This window comes from Nilaparvata lugens, chromosome 2 (genome assembly GCF_014356525.2).
Source record: "Nilaparvata lugens isolate BPH chromosome 2, ASM1435652v1, whole genome shotgun sequence".
NCBI classification, from domain to species: domain Eukaryota; kingdom Metazoa; phylum Arthropoda; class Insecta; order Hemiptera; family Delphacidae; genus Nilaparvata; species Nilaparvata lugens.
The window spans coordinates 64490569-64509290 of NC_052505.1; the positions used below are offsets into that span (position 1 = coordinate 64490569).

General features: G+C 35.3%; 2 protein-coding genes across 5 annotated transcripts in view; both read right to left on the minus strand.

The window, feature by feature from the left end:
• LOC111053797 overlaps positions 1-18722 on the minus strand; it is a 50708-nt gene that overhangs the window by 29151 nt on the left and 2835 nt on the right. The gene's annotated exons all lie outside the window — the stretch shown is intronic.
• The window catches only part of LOC111048612, a 133447-nt gene that overhangs the window by 18762 nt on the left and 95963 nt on the right, over positions 1-18722 (minus strand). The gene's annotated exons all lie outside the window — the stretch shown is intronic.

Here is an 18722-nt window from a genome sequence, read left to right on the forward strand (position 1 = left end):
AACTAAGATATGGCAGCTTTAGTGGTTGGTGACCCGCCTTTAGAGGGTTATGTAACGTTGTTTTGTTGTTCGAATTAACCTAAAATCGCTTAAAATTAACATACAATGCAAATAGAGATTGTTGCATCATTGCGATGCGACTCTATCAGCATGCCTTGGTTTGTACTGCAACAAACTTTCACCTATCACTAAATGTGCCATATCTCAGTCAATATTGATCCAATATTAAAAAATCAGGTACCAATTGATAGGTAATTAAATTTACTAAAATGGTTATTCTTGTAATTTTTGGTAAAATCAACGGTTTCCGAGTTATTAAAAGAGAAAAAAATTAAATGGGGGCCAGTTTGTTTTATGAAATGTGATTTTTTTTTTCTTATTTGAAAAATTATTGTATTTTTTTTAGCTTTGTCTAGTTGTTATAAATGATTGTGCAAAGTTTCAATTTCGTATTTGAAACTTTAAACTTTAAAAAGTGTTTGACAAAATTAATTTTTGCAGGCAATTTGGAGGTACGTCATGACCCACGACCTTTTGGCTGTATGTCGTGCCGACATAGACAACATGAAAGTCATAAAAATGGTAATGGCTTTGCCACACCTGCCAGCACAGAGAGGACCTCCTCACAGCGACCGAGTTCCTCCCTTCTCAATAGTTGATGGCCTAAATGCAATCATAGATTACATTAATGAGGGAGAGATGGATGCTCGGTTGCAGAACTTAACAGCTTATGTGAGGAGATTCTGGGTGGGTGTGATTGGCGTGGAGTCATTGTCTACTTTTGGTTGCGCCAGGAGGACCAACAATGACCTCGAATCATTCCACGCCCAACTTCTCTGTGCGTTTGGCGTGAATCTCGACATATGGAGCTTCATAAGTAAGTGATACACTATTATTGGGTCGATTGAATGAAACCTAGAATCAAGCGACTAGCACCTAGTCATTACTTCTTCCTATATTATTGATAAAATTTTGTTGTTTTGAATTAAGTGGTAGTACTGTAGGCTACTATAGCAAAGACAAAAAGATCATGTGCTAATATTTTCTGTACGATGTAAACAGCACGAAAATAATTTGTGGAAATTGGAACGTTGCAAAATACGTATTGATCAACGTTGTCCGCAGATAAATAAGAATAGATAATTAATCGATTATCATAAAAAATTATTAGTATCCATTTCAATACTTTTTTGTATAAGCAAAACTAGTTTCGAGCACTCATAAAATTCCTGGTTCCACCTAGGCCTAGTTAGTGCTAGCCAACCTCATTCAACCGATTCCAAATTGGAATTATCAACTGCTCTGGGTTTTATTCAATCAATTTATTTTTAGGCACTCTATATATTTATAATAGTTAGATAAAAGAGCAAAATGACAATGATTCATTCACTCACTCACTCATAATCAACAGAACTAAAAATCTACTGGACCAATAGGCTCAAATTCAACATAGTTGGCCAACTAGAGGCGCTCTAAGAACAGATTAGAAAAATTTCCAGAGATTTTTCCAGAGAGGCACCCAAGAACAGCATTTTTTCAACGTTTTCTCAGCTATTTCAAGAACTAATTGGCAAAAAAATGTTCAAATTTGATACACAGGCTCTGCTGAGGTATGAAAATGTTGTATTGGTAGGGTTTTGAAATAACGCCCAAGTTCCGACCAAGATCAGCGCTTTTTGAGCATTTTTCCTGCGTTTTCTGGGCGGAGCCCACTGGCTAGACAGATGAGGCGAGCGAAGCGAGCCTTCTGGCTAGTTCAATATGAATTCATAGTTAAATTCGAGTTGTTGTTGAATATTCAATTAAGAGATAAGATAGGCTGTCCATGATATTAATAGATAGAGGATGCCTTCTGGTGTATTTTATTCTGTGTTGCTCATAGTGCCATGCGATGTTGTATCATCTAATCATTGACAAACAAGTATACATCCCCCCCCCACTCATAGTTCATGTTCATCTTATCTTAAACTCCTATATTATAAATTGACAATTGATTATTGTTTACGAATCACTACCGTACCGTACTAAACATGCAACAAATTGATTATAATAATAATAATTATTATTATTATTATTATTAGGTATTTGATTTTAATGAAACAAATGTGTATTCCAAAATCATTCAGCTTGCGTTCACACCAATTTAAATCTGCACTTGATCAAATATACAGCTGCAAGATCAATAAAAAAGTGGTTCAACTGATGAGAGCACAGTAGTTATTTCAAGTCCTTTGAAGTTTGCAATTGTTTAAAATTTTCTTGTAATAAACTTTGAATTAATTGCTTTTTAGGAAGGCTCCAGTTAATAGAGAGAACCTCCTATGACAATCTCATTAGAGTACATAGAGAGATTGCGGTCAACCGACCGAAAAAAGACAAAGTTACTTGTGATGTCAAGAAGGCGATCCGTCGTCTTATAAACGGCGAGATCACAATAATACACTTTCTGAGTGCAGTGGCTCATGGTGCCGACAACATTGTCAATAGGCCACTGCCTCAGAATGAGTGGTTCCTTCTTGACATATCTGGAGAGGAAGAAGTAATGTGAGAAGGTAAGAGTCAGATTGGCAAGATAACCATTACAATCAATGGTCGACAGCCAAAAAGTTACATATTACTTGTACCTTAATTTTAGTATGTGGAAATTATCATTTTATATTAAAGCGACAGAGTGATTTTTGAATAGTTATTTTTCATTTCAAATGGGACCCCCGATGAATCCTGATGTCATACTTATTCTTGTGAAAGAAATATTTAGCTGTATCCATAATTTTTACCAACTCTGCACTAGTGACACCCTGGGTTGGAGAACTCACTGTCACACTTAAGAAATGTTTGTGTGAACAGTGTTATTGATTCATCACTTGAAAGAATCCAGCCCGACCACTTCTAACCTAGGGAAAGGGGTCTAATCAATCTAAAATTCACTGACACTCATTTGGTGGATAAATTACCAATATATTGAAAAAAAAATATTATGAACAAGGCAATACATGATTTTCAACAGTCGTTGACCACTACTTAATAAATTTTCAAAACCTGAAAATGACAATCTCAAAAGAAAGAATCTAGGAGATCCAAGGATACCCAATACGTAACTGAAATCCCCAAAAGATCAACATTGATCTTGAATACAAGGAAAATAATCCAAAACAGATTATAAGCAAGTCCACCCAAGTATTACTCAATATCCAATAAAATAATTAATACAAGTTCAAAATAAAAGAAAAAGAAATTACTATTCAAGGGATACTTGGATTACCTAAGATTCAAATACAAATCAGTGAATTAGTGATTAGGTTGCAGTCCAATTCGTTCATCTAACATCACCCCAGTAGTGTTGCGGTCAAGTGTTCCTCAAATACACTGCTCGATCATTTCCGACTCAACACGGACAGTGAAAGGAATACAATAATTCATTATCGAGAACAAACTATTATATTCCCAACCTGACAAGGATAAACGAATAACTTCCCCCACTATTCGCCGATTGTTCCAGTTTGGTAGAAAAATTGGAGATGTATTACCTCGATTCGGCGAACTTTCCAATTGGGAGTAACAAACTCTGGTAGTTCAACAGCATTCGGCAAAATTAGATGGTTATGCCATTGTACACCGTGGTCCAACAGATCGTCCGTGACGTCAGAATCAGAACGTCGCCCAGTTCGTGGAGTGTCGGACAGTACGCCGAGATCGTGAATCTCCATGTCGTGGACCGCTTTTGCGGATTTAATAAACAATTAACCGAAGCGTTTGGTTAGCTTGGCTTGGTCAAGCATGCATTTACTCAAAAGAGACATAAATTAATAGCTAGGTGAACGATATAATTAGGTAAATGAGTTAGGCATGTTAAAATGCCAAAATTTAAGTGCTTAAAGAAAGAAAAACTGTACTTTAACAACACGAAATAGCTACATTGGTTAGAAAACAAAACCCAAGCCAAAACTGACGCCAGCTATTCTCTTTTCCAAACAAGGAGCAGAGCTTCCTAGATAGCCAGGACGGCAGACAGCAAGCGCCCTCTACAACTTTGTTAAACCAAACTTTATTGGATTAAAGCAGTAAAAGGGAAATTATTTACCAATCAAATGATGGGCAATAAAACAGTTGAAACAAAGGATTTGATAGGTTTATTTATTTGGAGCGAAACCACAACTACCAATCAAAGCAGTCGGCAAGGCAGACTGGCAACAAATTTAAAGAAAATTTCCCACAAAGAGTTAAAAGGGAGAAAAACCAGATGGCTTCAGCGGGAACTTTAAATAAAACAACTACCTTGTAATGGGACCATTACATTCACCCCCTCGTTTTGGTGTAAAACACCAGGGAAAATCACAATCCCAGGGTAACTAACTAGATAAAAAAATAACCTAAGTTTGTGGTAATTCAAGTCAAATAACTCACCGTTGCATGTGCTGCAACAAACTAATAACTTGGTTCCTACCTAGTATTAAGACAAAGAAATGAAAAGCATTCCCCAAGTGCATTACTTGTCAAGAGATATATGACTAAGCTTACATTCTATTCAAATATTACGCATTTATGTACAACATAATCACGAGGACAAAAATGTTGAGACTATCCCAACCCATGTGGAAGAGTGACAGGATGCAAATGGGATTCCACAGGATACCAGATCATGGGATCCAAAGTTTCCAAAATACTGGAAAAATTCGAAAAGTTTAAATCATGAAGAATGGTGCTGAAAGCAAAATATTTGGAAGAGGTAAAGGAATAATTGCAAAAGCAAAACAAAGTGGAATGATTGTAAAAGTAAAACCATGTCAAGTTGACAAAACAAAGGAAGCAAAACTTCAAATAAACCATGTGGAAAAGGACGAAGTTCCCAAAGGAATACAACTACTTAAAAGGAGAATTTGTGAGAATCCTGACCTTCCAGGTGGCCAGCCTGTCAATCAGTTTACTCACCAAAGAAATAATTAAGACAGAGATCAAAAATAAAAGACGTTAGTCTGGTTTGAAGATTTTTGATTAATCAATTTTAAATATGACAACAAACAGTTGGAAACCCAGAACCAATCTAGCTTTACCTAACAAGTCAAGCAATGACTGAGTGAGCACCGGTTCTCACCGCCATCAGCTCAACTTGAAGCCACCATCAGCTCAACTTGAAGCCGAAGATTTTAAAAGAAGCGAACAGCTCCATTCGCACACTAGGGGTTGAGAAAATCTACACACGCTTCCAAGAGATAAACACCACAAGAAAAATAACATCATTAGCATACTCTGCTGTTCTTGATTCTAGAATAAGACAAAACCAACAATAACTGAAAAGGGTTTAACTTGACCTATGGTAATTTCCAAAGGTACAACTACCTAAGACAAAGTTCACATACCTAACCAACTTGAATTCACAGATGACTCTGTTGGCAGACTAACTAAGGAATAAAGATAGTTCTACTATCATAACTTCAAATATCCAAAATGCCTAAGTCTAATATGAAATCAAAACAATTTTATTAGAAAAATAGAACAATTCACTTTGTTCCCAGTGTACAATGTCAACACTACTTTTATATACAGTCCACAAGTTAACAACTTTCAGAGCCTTGTGGTGTAAAACTCACCAATTATTATACAAAGACATACCAAATAATTACTAAATAGCACAAGAGCCCATACTGCAGTACATCAAGACATTGATTACAACAACAAAATTACAAATCCATGAAGACAATAGGACCTAGCTCAAATTTTCATGAAATATAGTTATTAACACAAACAATACACCAAATTCTTCCAAGACTTTATACCTCAAAGTCAATGTCCACAGGAAACAAATTCCTTACTCATAACACAACAATGAAAATGTAGTACACAACCACATCGTCAGACCAACAGCTTAAAGAATAAGCTAATACCCAAATATACAAGTATTTATTAGAAGAGGAGGGCAGTAAAGATGTCGCGATCATCTATTAATTACCATATTCCCATTACACAAGAATTTTCCAAATGGAAAAAACAAAGTATTCACTGTATTAGATGCTGTCCAGATACAGTAATGTCAAAAGTTGACATGAATAAAAAGAATACGAGTCAGCTCTACTGAACAAGTTTCCCCTCACGGATAAGAAACAAGTTATTCAGTGTACTTCTTTAGTTGAGATACATGTGCTTTCTGCATATAGACTCCTGTTTCAGGATCATGCAAAGCTGCAGTAACTGGTGTCAAAAACTTCTTAATCAGATATGGTCCTTTGAACCGATAACTAAGCTTACTCATCACTCTGTTAGCAGCACTAGACAGAACATGTGATTGCACGAGCACTAAATCACCTATCTGAAATGGGACTGCTACTCGACGTTTGTTGTATTGCTCTGCCATTCGGGTATGCGCTTTCAACAAATTTTTCCGCGCTTTACGCCAGATCTGCAAGGTGCCAGGCTCCACGGTTTCAGGAAGTATTTCGTCGATTCCCCACGCATTGGTCAAGGGATGATTGGGAGCATGTCGAAACATGAGAGAGAATGGTGTGCACCCGGTACTTTCATGTTCAGCTAAGTTGAAAGCTAGGCTTAACCACTCTAGACTATCACTCCATTTGTGTTGAGCCTCCGCATGGAAAGCTATCAAAGCACTCTTCAGGTTTCGATTTACCCGTTCGGACATGTTAGGGGCAGGGTAATATGGTGAAGTAGTGACCTGTTGGATGCCCAGCTGAAAACAGAAGTTCTTGAAAGCATTAGAGGTGAATGCTGGTGCGTTGTCAGTAACCAGACTCTTGGGAACTGAGAAATTCAAGAATATTCCTTTCAATGCTTTAACAATAGAGGCAGTATTTCCCTTCCGCAATGGTATTAACCAACAAAATTTGCTGAAGGAGTCTACACAAGACAAGATTTGAGTATAACCCTCAGGAGTTCTAATTAGAGGACCCACCATATCACAATAAAATCGTTCCAGAGGTTTTGTGACCACCTTGGATGAGAGGAACCCAAAATTGTGTTGTCTAGCCGGTTTGCTTTTCTCACACACATGACATGATTTCACCAAGTGACAAATGTCATTTCTGACCCCAGGCCAGAAAAATTTTTCAAGAACCTTGTTTGTGGTTTTGAAAATTCCTAAATGCCCACCTAGAACACTTTCATGGAAGTATTTGAAAACCAGGGGTATCAAAATCCTGGGTACTACCACCTTTTTGTCATCAGAGTTCCGTGATTTGACAACAAGTACACCCTTACTCAATGAATAAGGAAATTGGTCTTCATTGTTGATTATCTTGTCGATTACCTCTTTACAAAATGCATCATTCTCCTGATGATGTTTGATTTCAGAAAAGACAAGGGGAAAATCTGACAGTTTCAAATTGTTAACAAAACAAAAGAGAGGTTCTATTTCCTGAGCCGAAGGAGACAAATCAAGAGGTTCCTCCTCATCTTGAAACATGCGGGACAAAGAATCAGCACAGACATTTGATTTTCCTGCAACATGAACTGTCTCAAATTGAAACGATAAAATTCTCAATACCCAACGAACAATACGACCACCTTTGGGGTTGTTGAGAACCCAAGACAGAGCAGAATTGTCTGTAAGCAACTTAAACTTGGCATGTTGCAAGTAGACTTTGAACTTCTCCATCCCAAAAATAGCGGCCAAACACTCCAATTCATAGGTGCTGTAACGTGTCTCATTAGGTGTCAACTTCTTGGATGCATATGCAATAGGTTGGAGGATGCCATCTGTTTCCTGCGATAGAATTGCTGCAATCGCTGTTGAACTGGCGTCAGTCTGCAAGACAAACTGTTTGGTGAAGTCGGCAGTTCGTAGTACAGGTGGGTTGGCAATGGCCTTCTTAAGCTTGAGAAAAGCCTCCTGATGAATATCAGTCCACTCAAATTTGACATTTTTCTTCCTCAATGCATTGAGGGGTGCAGCAATCTCAGCAAAATGAGGGATAAACTTGTGATAATATGCCACCATCCCAATGAACCGAGCCACTCCTTTTTGATTTTTAGGAGGAGGGAAATCTCGAATACTAGTAGTCCTGCTTGGATCCACAGCTACTCCATGTTCGTTCATTATGTGACCCAGAAAAGAAATTTGGGTTTCCCAAAGCTAGCCTTGTCAGGATTAACGGTGAATCCAGCTTGTCGCAATTTTGATAGCACAATCCGGATATGAGACAAATGATCTGAAAAATCTTTTGAATAGATGACAATATCGTCGAGATAATGAAAGACAAATTTATATTTCTCTTCTTCAAACAATTCATCCAGAACACTGGACAAAATTTGTGAACCAACTGCCAGTCCAAATGGCACACGACAGAATCTGTAGGTTGCCCTCATGGTACAAAATGTTGTGTAGTCCCTACTGGACTCATGCAGAGGAACCTGATAATAAGCAGAATTTAAATCCAGTACAGAAAAGAATTTGGCTCCATTGAAGTTGTGAAAGGCACTATCAATGTTAGGAAGAGGCACAGAATCTAACGAGATACGTTTGTTTAGAAATCGATAATCCACCACTAACTGCCATGATTCGCTGTCTGAGTCATTCTTATCTCCTTTGGGTACCAGAAAACATGGACTTGAATAATTGGAAACAGCCTTCTCAATTACTCCTTCCTCCAACATTTTCTTTACCTTTTGATCAACAATCTCCCTTTTGATTGGGTTCAGCTGATATGGAGGGCGACGTACAGGCTCAGTTGAGGTCAAACGGATTTTATACTCCAACAAGTTTGTTTTACCCAATCTTTTGGATAATACATCCTGGAAATCACCAAGAACCTCATCTTAACCGGACTGCTCATCCTGTGACAAGGGACTGTTACTATCAAGGACTCCAATAGATGCAATCAGTGGTGACAACAAAGATCTCCACTCCGTGACAAAGTTGAATTTAATCCGTGGTTTGAAGCCAAAGAAATAGGAATTGTTGAAAAGATTAGGAATCAGCTGGGAAAACTTAATAAAATCACACCCTAGAATGACAGGAAAGGCAACATTTTCGGCAATAAAGAATTTGAAATTCCAGGTGAAGTTTTCAATTCTGATTTTTATCGAGACTGACTTACTCAACACAAGAGGGCTTTTATTTGCAGTGGTACAGACAAAATGTTCTTCAGAGAAGACAATGTGGTCACCATTGGCTAACAATTGATCCAGAACAGAAGAAGAAATAATAGATCTAACAGCACCAGAATCAATCAAAGCTGGTGTTTCCAAAGCCCCTAAACCCAAAAAACAAACAATTATAGGCAGGATTTCATTCATGAGTACTCTAGCCTTATGGTTGGCAGGATGCCGCTTATCCAAACGCCTGCTCCTCTGACCATATTTAGAGATAACTCTATTTCTGGGTTTATCCTTGTATCCCTCCAAGTTGGTAAACAATTTGTTTTTGGACTCATAGTTGGAATTTTCATCAAGACAAGCCTTGACTAGTCAGGACCTCTTTGATGTACAGTCACGTGCAAAGTGACCTACCTTCTTACAATTAAAACAAGTTACCTTTCCACTTCCACCAACTGCGCTTGGTCCAGGCTGCTTGACATCAGGCTTATTGTTGGAGGTACCAGCGTGTTGTTGTGCCGATTTTGACCTACAGTTCATAGCAATGTGACCTCTCTTTCCACATTCATAGCAGGTCCTATCCCGGTGTCCATAAGCCGTAGAGGTCTGCCTGACGCTACCGATTCTTGAACTCTCCACATAGGCTCGCTCATTGTCAGCAAAACTCAGGTTCTGTGATAATACACTCATCTCATTTAAAGCTTGAAATGTGGTTGGTCTTTCCTGGAAAATAAGACAAGATCTTTCCACCGGATTCAAGCCTGAACAAATTGTGTGGACTATTTCTGTCTCAGATAAGTTGATTCTGAGCAAACTTTCAGCTTCCCTGATTGAAACAATGTAACTGCAAAGTGGTTCCTGTGAGCTCTGTAAACGATAAAAACGTTCTCTCTCAATGGCCGATAACAAGCGTTGAGGAATGAAATATTGTAAAATACCTTGGTGAAATTGGTCAAAACTGATGTTTGAATTGATTGCAAAATTCAAACGTTCCCCTAAAGGCCCTACCACAAAAGGTTGCAACAGCTGAAATAAATGCAAATTACTTACACCAAATTGGCTTCTAATTTTCAATGCCACTCCCAAGAATTTCAATAAAGTCTCAACTGTCAATCCATCAGTGACAGGTAACTCTTTCAATAAAGACTCAACTGGATTCTGTAATTTGTTGTACAAACTTCCAAAAGGTGAAGATGCACTTGGGTCTAAACGAGGGACACCTGTGGAAATTGCTGGATTAAAGTTGAATTGACTAGGTTGCACTGGCATGAATTGATGTGCCCCTGCAGGCAGAATGTTCAAGGTCAACCTTGGATTATTTGTCCTGAGAGGAGCACGACCAACTGGCTCAACAGGAATATAAACTTCAGGTCTGCCTACTTTCTGCAAATTTTGTGTTGGAGGCAGCACTAAAGTAGTAGTAGTTGCAGAAGCCTCAGGGACCGTTGGAGATGACATGGCTGTTGAATACGGCACTGGTGAAGCTCCGCGGCTAGGAGGTCCAGGTTGCCAATTTGACAATGATGTAACTATCCCTAGTATTTTTTCTATACGTTGATCCAAATCCGAAAGCAAGCTCTCTTTCTTTTCAAAACGGGCAAATGTCAACAAGTGGATAATTCTATTTGTGCAGTGGGACACATTGGACATACTTTTGAGGAAAACCTCCTTCCTATTCTCGGCCTCCATGTCCCCACTTAAACTAGCACACCAGCCCTCTATCCATCCTATAATATTGTCTATTTGACTTAATTCAGACTTGGCAGAGTCGTCAGAGTGATTATACCTATGTAACTGTCTTTCCCCCTCACCATGCTCTTTTCGCACCTCTCTATACTTCTTACGTAGATCATCTACACTCATAGGTTCAATTTCCTCCCCGGGGATTCCCATGGTTCTAAGTTCAAAATGAATCTGAAACTTTACTAAATGATTAGGGTTAATAGCTCGAGCTAACAAACCTCTCATTCCCCCACCTGAAGCTATTTTCTCCTCTATCTCATGTTTTACTTCCCAAAACATACTTGATGGGGACTCTGTGGATTCTGTTCCCTGAACAGTCTGATCCCTTACTTCCCGGGTAGTATCTGAGGGTTGTCCGGACATATTTGGGATGCTGGTTTCCATCTTGTCAAGCTAGAGCAAGCTAGTACAAAAAATTGAAAATAAAATAAAAATATTAATGGCAAATAGAAAATTTCAAAATCGTTGTGTTTTAAGACCAAGTCTTTAAAGTTCAAATTCAAAGTCACTTCATACCTTGAATTCAATTCATACTTCAAACTCAACTCAGAATCCAACAAAAGGTATGCAACATTGTACAAAATTAGACAAAGTAAAATTATCATGTATAAGATTCTATCTTAAATTTTTAGATCTTGTAAGGCACATTAACTATCAGTACTGTCAATATTATTAACATTTCCATGCTAAGCATCTTCAATACTAAATAACCAATGATGATTGTCTATCTCAATACTCTAAATGAAGATAAAATGGATGCATTAAATTATTTCCACTCTCAGAAATCTAAATTTATCCACACCTGACTACAATACCCTAACCTGTGATTGATCGACAATCAAACCACATTCCTCAGGTCAGACTGGCGGTCAAGCTGTCATGCTTGGCAAGCAATGAATCAATCAAATATATTAAGTGATAAATTTGGAAATATGGATATTGAAAAGATATGTCTGAAAAATATAGAATTTGGAAATTTGGTATAGTTACCAAAATAGCAGAGTGCGGCGCAGCTTACTGTCACACTTAAGAAATGTTTGTGTGAACAGTGTTATTGATTCATCACTTGAAAGAATCCAGCCCGACCACTTCTAACCTAGGGAAAGGGGTCTAATCAATCTAAAATTCACTGACGCTCATTTGGTGGATAAATTACCAATATATTAAAAAAAATATTATGAACAAGGCAATACATGATTTTCAACAGTCGTTGACCACTACTTAATAAATTTTCAAAACCTGAAAATGACAATCTCAAAAGAAAGAATCTAGGAGATCCAAGGATACCCAATACGTAACTGAAATCCCCAAAAGATCAACATTGATCTTGAATACAAGGAAAATAATCCAAAACAGATTATAAGCAAGTCCACCCAAGTATTACTCAATATCCAATAAAATAATTAATACAAGTTCAAAATAAAAGAAAAAGAAATTACTATTCAAGGGATACTTGGATTACCTAAGATTCAAATACAAATCAGTGAATTAGTGATTAGGTTGCAGTCCAATTCGTTCATCTAACATCACCCCAGTAGTGTTGCGGTCAAGTGTTCCTCAAATACACTGCTCGATCATTTCCGACTCAACACGGACAGTGAAAGGAATACAATAATTCATTATCGAGAACAAACTATTATATTCCCAACCTGACAAGGATAAACGAATAACTTCCCCCACTATTCGCCGATTGTTCCAGTTTGGTAGAAAAATTGGAGATGTATTACCTCGATTCGGCGAACTTTCCAATTGGGAGTAACAAACTCTGGTAGTTCAACAGCATTCGGCAAAATTAGATGGTTATGCCATTGTACACCCGTGGTCCAACAGATCGTCCGTGACGTCAGAATCAGAACGTCGCCCAGTTCGTGGAGTGTCGGACAGTACGCCGAGATCGTGAATCTCCATGTCGTGGACCGCTTTTGCGGATTTAATAAACAATTAACCGAAGCGTTTGGTTAGCTTGGCTTGGTCAAGCATGCATTTACTCAAAAGAGACATAAATTAATAGCTAGGTGAACGATATAATTAGGTAAATGAGTTAGGCATGTTAAAATGCCAAAATTTAAGTGCTTAAAGAAAGAAAAACTGTACTTTAACAACACGAAATAGCTACATTGGTTAGAAAACAAACCCAAGCCTGGGCAATAAAACAGTTGAAACAAAGGATTTGATAGGTTTATTTAGTTGGAGCGAAACCACAACTACCAATCAAAGCAGTCGGCAAGGCAGACTGGCAACAAATTTAAAGAAAATTTCCCACAAAGAGTTAAAAGGGAGAAAAACCAGATGGCTTCAGCGGGAACTTTAAATAAAACAACTACCTTGTAATGGGACCATTACATCACTCATGAAATTTTGTATTGTAATTTTTGAAACGCGCAACTTTTAATTTTACAGAGTTGATTAAAATCATGAAAACAGCTAAATATTTCTTTTACAAGAATTATTTGAAAGGATGTTTCATTGGGGATCATATTTGAAATAAAAAATTACTCTTTCGCTTCAACATCTTTGTCCCTCATATGAATCGAAATTCATTTTTTTTTTTTTAATGAGAAGATGGTCATGTGATACATGATTTCAATACAGAGTTCCAAGAAAAAACCGCACATTGATATCTCAATCCGTATCAATTTTTTGATGTAAAAGTTGCAAATTAGCTGAAATCATGCGTCAGCCAAGAAGGACTGTCTGTGTGACAGCTCCCAAATAGCCTCAGCTGATGTTATGAATGAATGGAAAAACTGTAGTAATTGCATGCAATGAATTCGTCAGCTGGCTTAATGATGAATAACAACAAATGTTTTTCTTGAGCAATTTCAATGTTATTTGTTATATCCTGAAAAAGGACAGAGGAGTCGGTAAATTTTGTTGTCCAACGAGCTTGAGCTGTAAAGAGTCGAAGAGTACCTATGTGTTCATATTTTGAGCTTGATTGATCAAATCTTTCAAAAGTTATTGTTGAATATTCACACAGACGGACAACGACTTTGGCCTTGAGTTGAGAGTAAAAACTCGCTAATGCTCGATTAAATATTTTTTATGGATTCTATGTGCATTTTTATTGATTTGTATGCATTTTCTATATGCATTTTAGTGTGATGTTACTATAATTATATAAATGTCCTAAATATTTATTGATAATCTACAGATGTGGTTCAATCAAACTAAACATGTGATGATATGATGTTAGGAACTCCTGACTCATAAACTAATATTACTGTGTTCATTCAAATAACTGATTTAAAAATAATTAATTTTCATCTTTTCAGGTTGACCGTATCTCCAGAAGAGGTTGTAAATATTAGGTAGATAGGAAATATTATTAGGTAGATAGGAAATATTATTAGGATAGATCTGTAAATATTAATGTAACTTATTATCTCCAGAAGAGGGTGTAAATATTAGGTAGATAGGAAATATTATTAGGATAGATCTGTAAATATTAATGTATTATCTCCAGAAGAGGTTGTAAATATTAGGTAGATAGGAAATATTATTAGGATAGATCTGTAAATATTAATGTATTAATATATAAATAAATAAATTGCAACTTGAAAATTATGTAGAATATAAAGACTTTTCATTTCTATCATTAAAAAAAAACACCTTGTGTGACTAATTTGTTTCAAATTTTCGATGTAGTGTTTTTTCTCACATGAAAAATCACTGTTGTTGGGTCTAGTCCAACAAGGAAAGTTCAGACTTGATCATTGTTGAAGCATTGTCCAGATGCTGCAGATCTGACTCGACTAAAATTATAAAAATTATAATGTACAGCAGACAGCATTGGAATATTCAAGAAATAGATTGAGAGTCATAAGAAAATATGATTGGACTAATGTGAATAATAGTGCTTACTATTTAATTTATAAAATCTATCACTTTATTTTTTAATCACACAATATAATACAACTTGGATAAAATATAAAAATGAAAAATGTAAATGAATGTTTAAATATAGATTGAAATACAAACCTCAGTACCCTTTTAAATTATTTTATCACAACATGATTCGAATATTAAATACCATTTTCAAGTTTGAAAATGGCATTTAATGTACGAATCATGTTGTGATAAAATAATTTAAAAGAGTACTGAGATTTGTATTTCCATTTATATTACAAAAAGCCCTAAAGAAAAAGACAAATGAGTGTTTATATGTGATTGAGAAACTACTAGACCAATTATTATGAAAGTATGGGAATATTTTGTGTGAATAAGTCTTAAGTCTAGTAACACACACATCAATTTTTGAACTTACGATTTTATGCCATCCTAATAAATTTGATTAAATTGAACAAAATTTGACAAACATATATTATGATGTGATCATGAGTTTGTCAAGCTCCTGGTAGAGTTTATAAGGACGAAAAAAATTGTTCATTCAAAAATTGATGTGTGTGTAGTTAGACTTTGGACGTTCGATAAAAACTTGTTAGAATTTTTATTGTACAACCAAAACTTGAAGTAGCTTTTAGACACATTGATTTTATATCATGGACGTGCATTTTCAATTATTTGCTCCAGCTGCTTGCCAGCAGTAACATATTGCCATTTAAAAGCCAAAACATAAACTCCCACACATTTTCTTTTACCTTTGAACCAAATAAAATACAATTTATTAGGTCATGTTTATTTATGACTCGACTGCCTGCGTATCAGCCTGCAATGTAAACGCAATGCTGTGACAACGTCCCATGTTCATGAACATCACAATGTCCTACTTTTGTTTCTGTTTGTCTGGTAGGAGTATGCACTCGAAGATGTGAGACACTCCCTAAAGTAGGAACTTTGAATAATTTTACCCATTGAATAGTCAATATTGTAAATAAGGATATTTATTTAAAAAAACTTTTATTTTTCTGAAATACAAGTTTTTTAAGTTGCCCGGTTTGAAAAAAATGTCATAATTAGTTTGTTTTATTTCTGGTTCAAAATTTTTCTTAATAACTCAATATTTTCAAGTTCTGAGAGTTTATTGAATGTCATCATTCTATTATATTCGGTTTTTAATCAAATCAAATTCAAAATTTTTAGTTTTATTTCTGGATTGAAAAAAGAACTCAAATCAATTCAAGAGGATAGCATAACCTATCATTTTTATTCATTCATAACTCCACCTTCATTGTATTATCATTCATCCCATCATCATCACCTTGGCTTACAATACTTCTACAAAGTCGCCTTTGTAAAATAATAAATAATCAATATTATTGATTGATAAATTAACAGGATTGGCTCGTCAAGTGCTTCAAAGGCCTAGAAATCTTTCTAGTTTGATCACCGTATGACTTGTTTATCAATAATCACCTCGGTCAGTCTTCTAAAGCTGCGTTTATACCAAAGTTATTAAAAAAATGTTTATTTTTCCTTCCTTATAGATTCTATTAGATTAAACGGATCTTGACAAACACATAGGCACATCATTTGTATGATAAGCTACAGTATGTTCAATCTAATAGAATCTATGAGGAAGGAAAAATAAACATTTTGTTAATAACTTTGGTGTAGACGCAGCTTTAGCTAGCCACTGAAAAGCCTTCCAACGGATACCACCAAATAGTAGCAAAACTGCCTTAAATATTACTAAGAATATTTCTGATATGAATTATGGAGTTGTCTGATACTTTCATTTAGGATGAAACTTTCATTACACATAGGATGTCTGGCAAGTCAAGCAGTTTATTCAGATCCAGTTATTGCAGATGCGGCTCATAGTTTCCAATACCGTACCTATGATTGACTCTTATTGGTAGAAATACGGTATATTTAACTTTGAATATCATATTTTTACCCTTTTGAGAATGAATATTTCTACAAATTTCGAATTTTATTTGGGAAGCTGTCAATTGTAATTAGGAATTGTGAATTGTAATTGAGAAATAGTAAGATGTAAGTTACATGGGAAGTTGTTAATTGAAGATTAGAAAATAATCCACTTGTCCAACGTCATATTCCATACTTGCATTCTTTGCATGAATTTTAATTCATGAACAAGATCAACTGGATTTTCAATCAGATTTCTTAATTAAAACACAAACTTCTGACTAACAAATCTTATTACCGCATCTCAAATTGAATTCATACTTTCTCAAATACAATTCACTACCGTATTCTTAATATTACATGATGTGATAACTTTTAAAATAGGTACAAATGTCTATTCTCAATTATTACAATTGATACTTTCTTGAAATTTAAAAAGGTATAGATTATTACAAGTCTGGTATAGGTAATACCTACACATTTATAATCAATTCAACCAGATTTTAGCGAATACTTAGCCGTGATAAAAAATAACCATTTAATAACAATAATAATGCTTTTATTAAATCAAGAGCTTTTACAAACACAATTTTGAATCAATACAAAATAAAATACCTTTAAAAATAACTTATCCACTGAGTAAACTGAATTCCATTCAATCACAACAATACATGAAAAAGGATTGTCTGTTTCATTGTTAAATCATGACTAAGTGCCAAAAGCCGGTTAAATTTTAATCGTGATTAATTCCAGGAGAGCCAATCAGACAAACCGTCTTATAAAAAATGCCTTTTCAGATTGGTTCTCGTGAAATTAATCACGGTTAAAATTTAGCCGGCTTCTGTGCAACTAACATTAATTAGAGATTATTAATATAAAATTTATCAAACAAATATGAGAAAATTAACATTGTAAAAATCATCTGTCTGTAATATTATTTTAGTAAAAATAGAATATTGCTATTACCCGATTTCATTCTTTACCTATTCTTCCAGTTTTTTTTAATAATGCAATGTTTCCATTTTCCAAATACCGGTAACATTGCCTATTAAAATTACCCCAAAGATAAGGCTAAAAACAGCGTTTTGAAGTGCATTATTGCATTTCGAAAATTACACAAAGTACATCTAATTGAAATTTTGTGAAGTTTATAACAAGATAAGCAATGCAATTATTACTGATAAGAATGTACTAGAATAATAATGTTTTAACAAAGTGAAACCGGTGATTAGGTTAGTAATTAGTTTCCATAATGGGCCTACATTTTTAATTCATAATAAATTATTTTAAGTTGCTGTACTACTAACAACGAATCTACTTTATTATTGTAGCTACAATACATACAGCCTATCTAAATAATCTTCTACATAATTTATTTTATAAATTAATACAAATAAATGTAAAAATGATTCAAACTTTTCTTTTATGTAGCTCTACGTAACGTATTAAATATATATTGTTTTAAATTATTTTAATATAAGTATGTTAAGTTTTAAATCAGTTACCTTTGATTTGTAACTTGAAGTGAGTTCAAATAATAATAAATAAATAAAATGTGAACGCACTGTAAGCATGTAAGCAATAAACAGTGTTAACATAACCTTTAAACCGTGAAGTGTAAAGCTTTTACAGAGTGGAAAGTGGAAACGTGGAACGATCCTATCGATAGGATCGTTCCACTCAAGTTTATTTTTGTTTACATTTTTGACTGACTGACTGACTGTGTTCATGGGAGGTTGCGGTGCATGTACGGCTTCGGCGAAGTGAGCAGTAACCAGAAACCACGTGACTGGTGCACCACTACTTGCTCCCACCGAACGAAAAACGAATTCTGGTTCACCGTTTTTGGCGCGTACTTTTGAAATAAATCGTTTACAGATTGGTGTTGACAAAATAATATAAGTGTTATCAATATGGACATTAATTTCAGCTATTATTTATTATTATTGAATCAATAATAATTATTAATTTATAATTTGAAAAAAATATATTTTTCAATTTATTATACAAGCTTGTCCAAGCCAATATTATATTTCATGTAGGTTGCAACAGACCTATCTTATCATATACTGTAAAATCTGACAAAGCATTTATTGGAACGGTTTCACTTGTTATTCGTTCCGCTACTACGTAGACTTCATGTCGTCATCATGTCTGTCTGT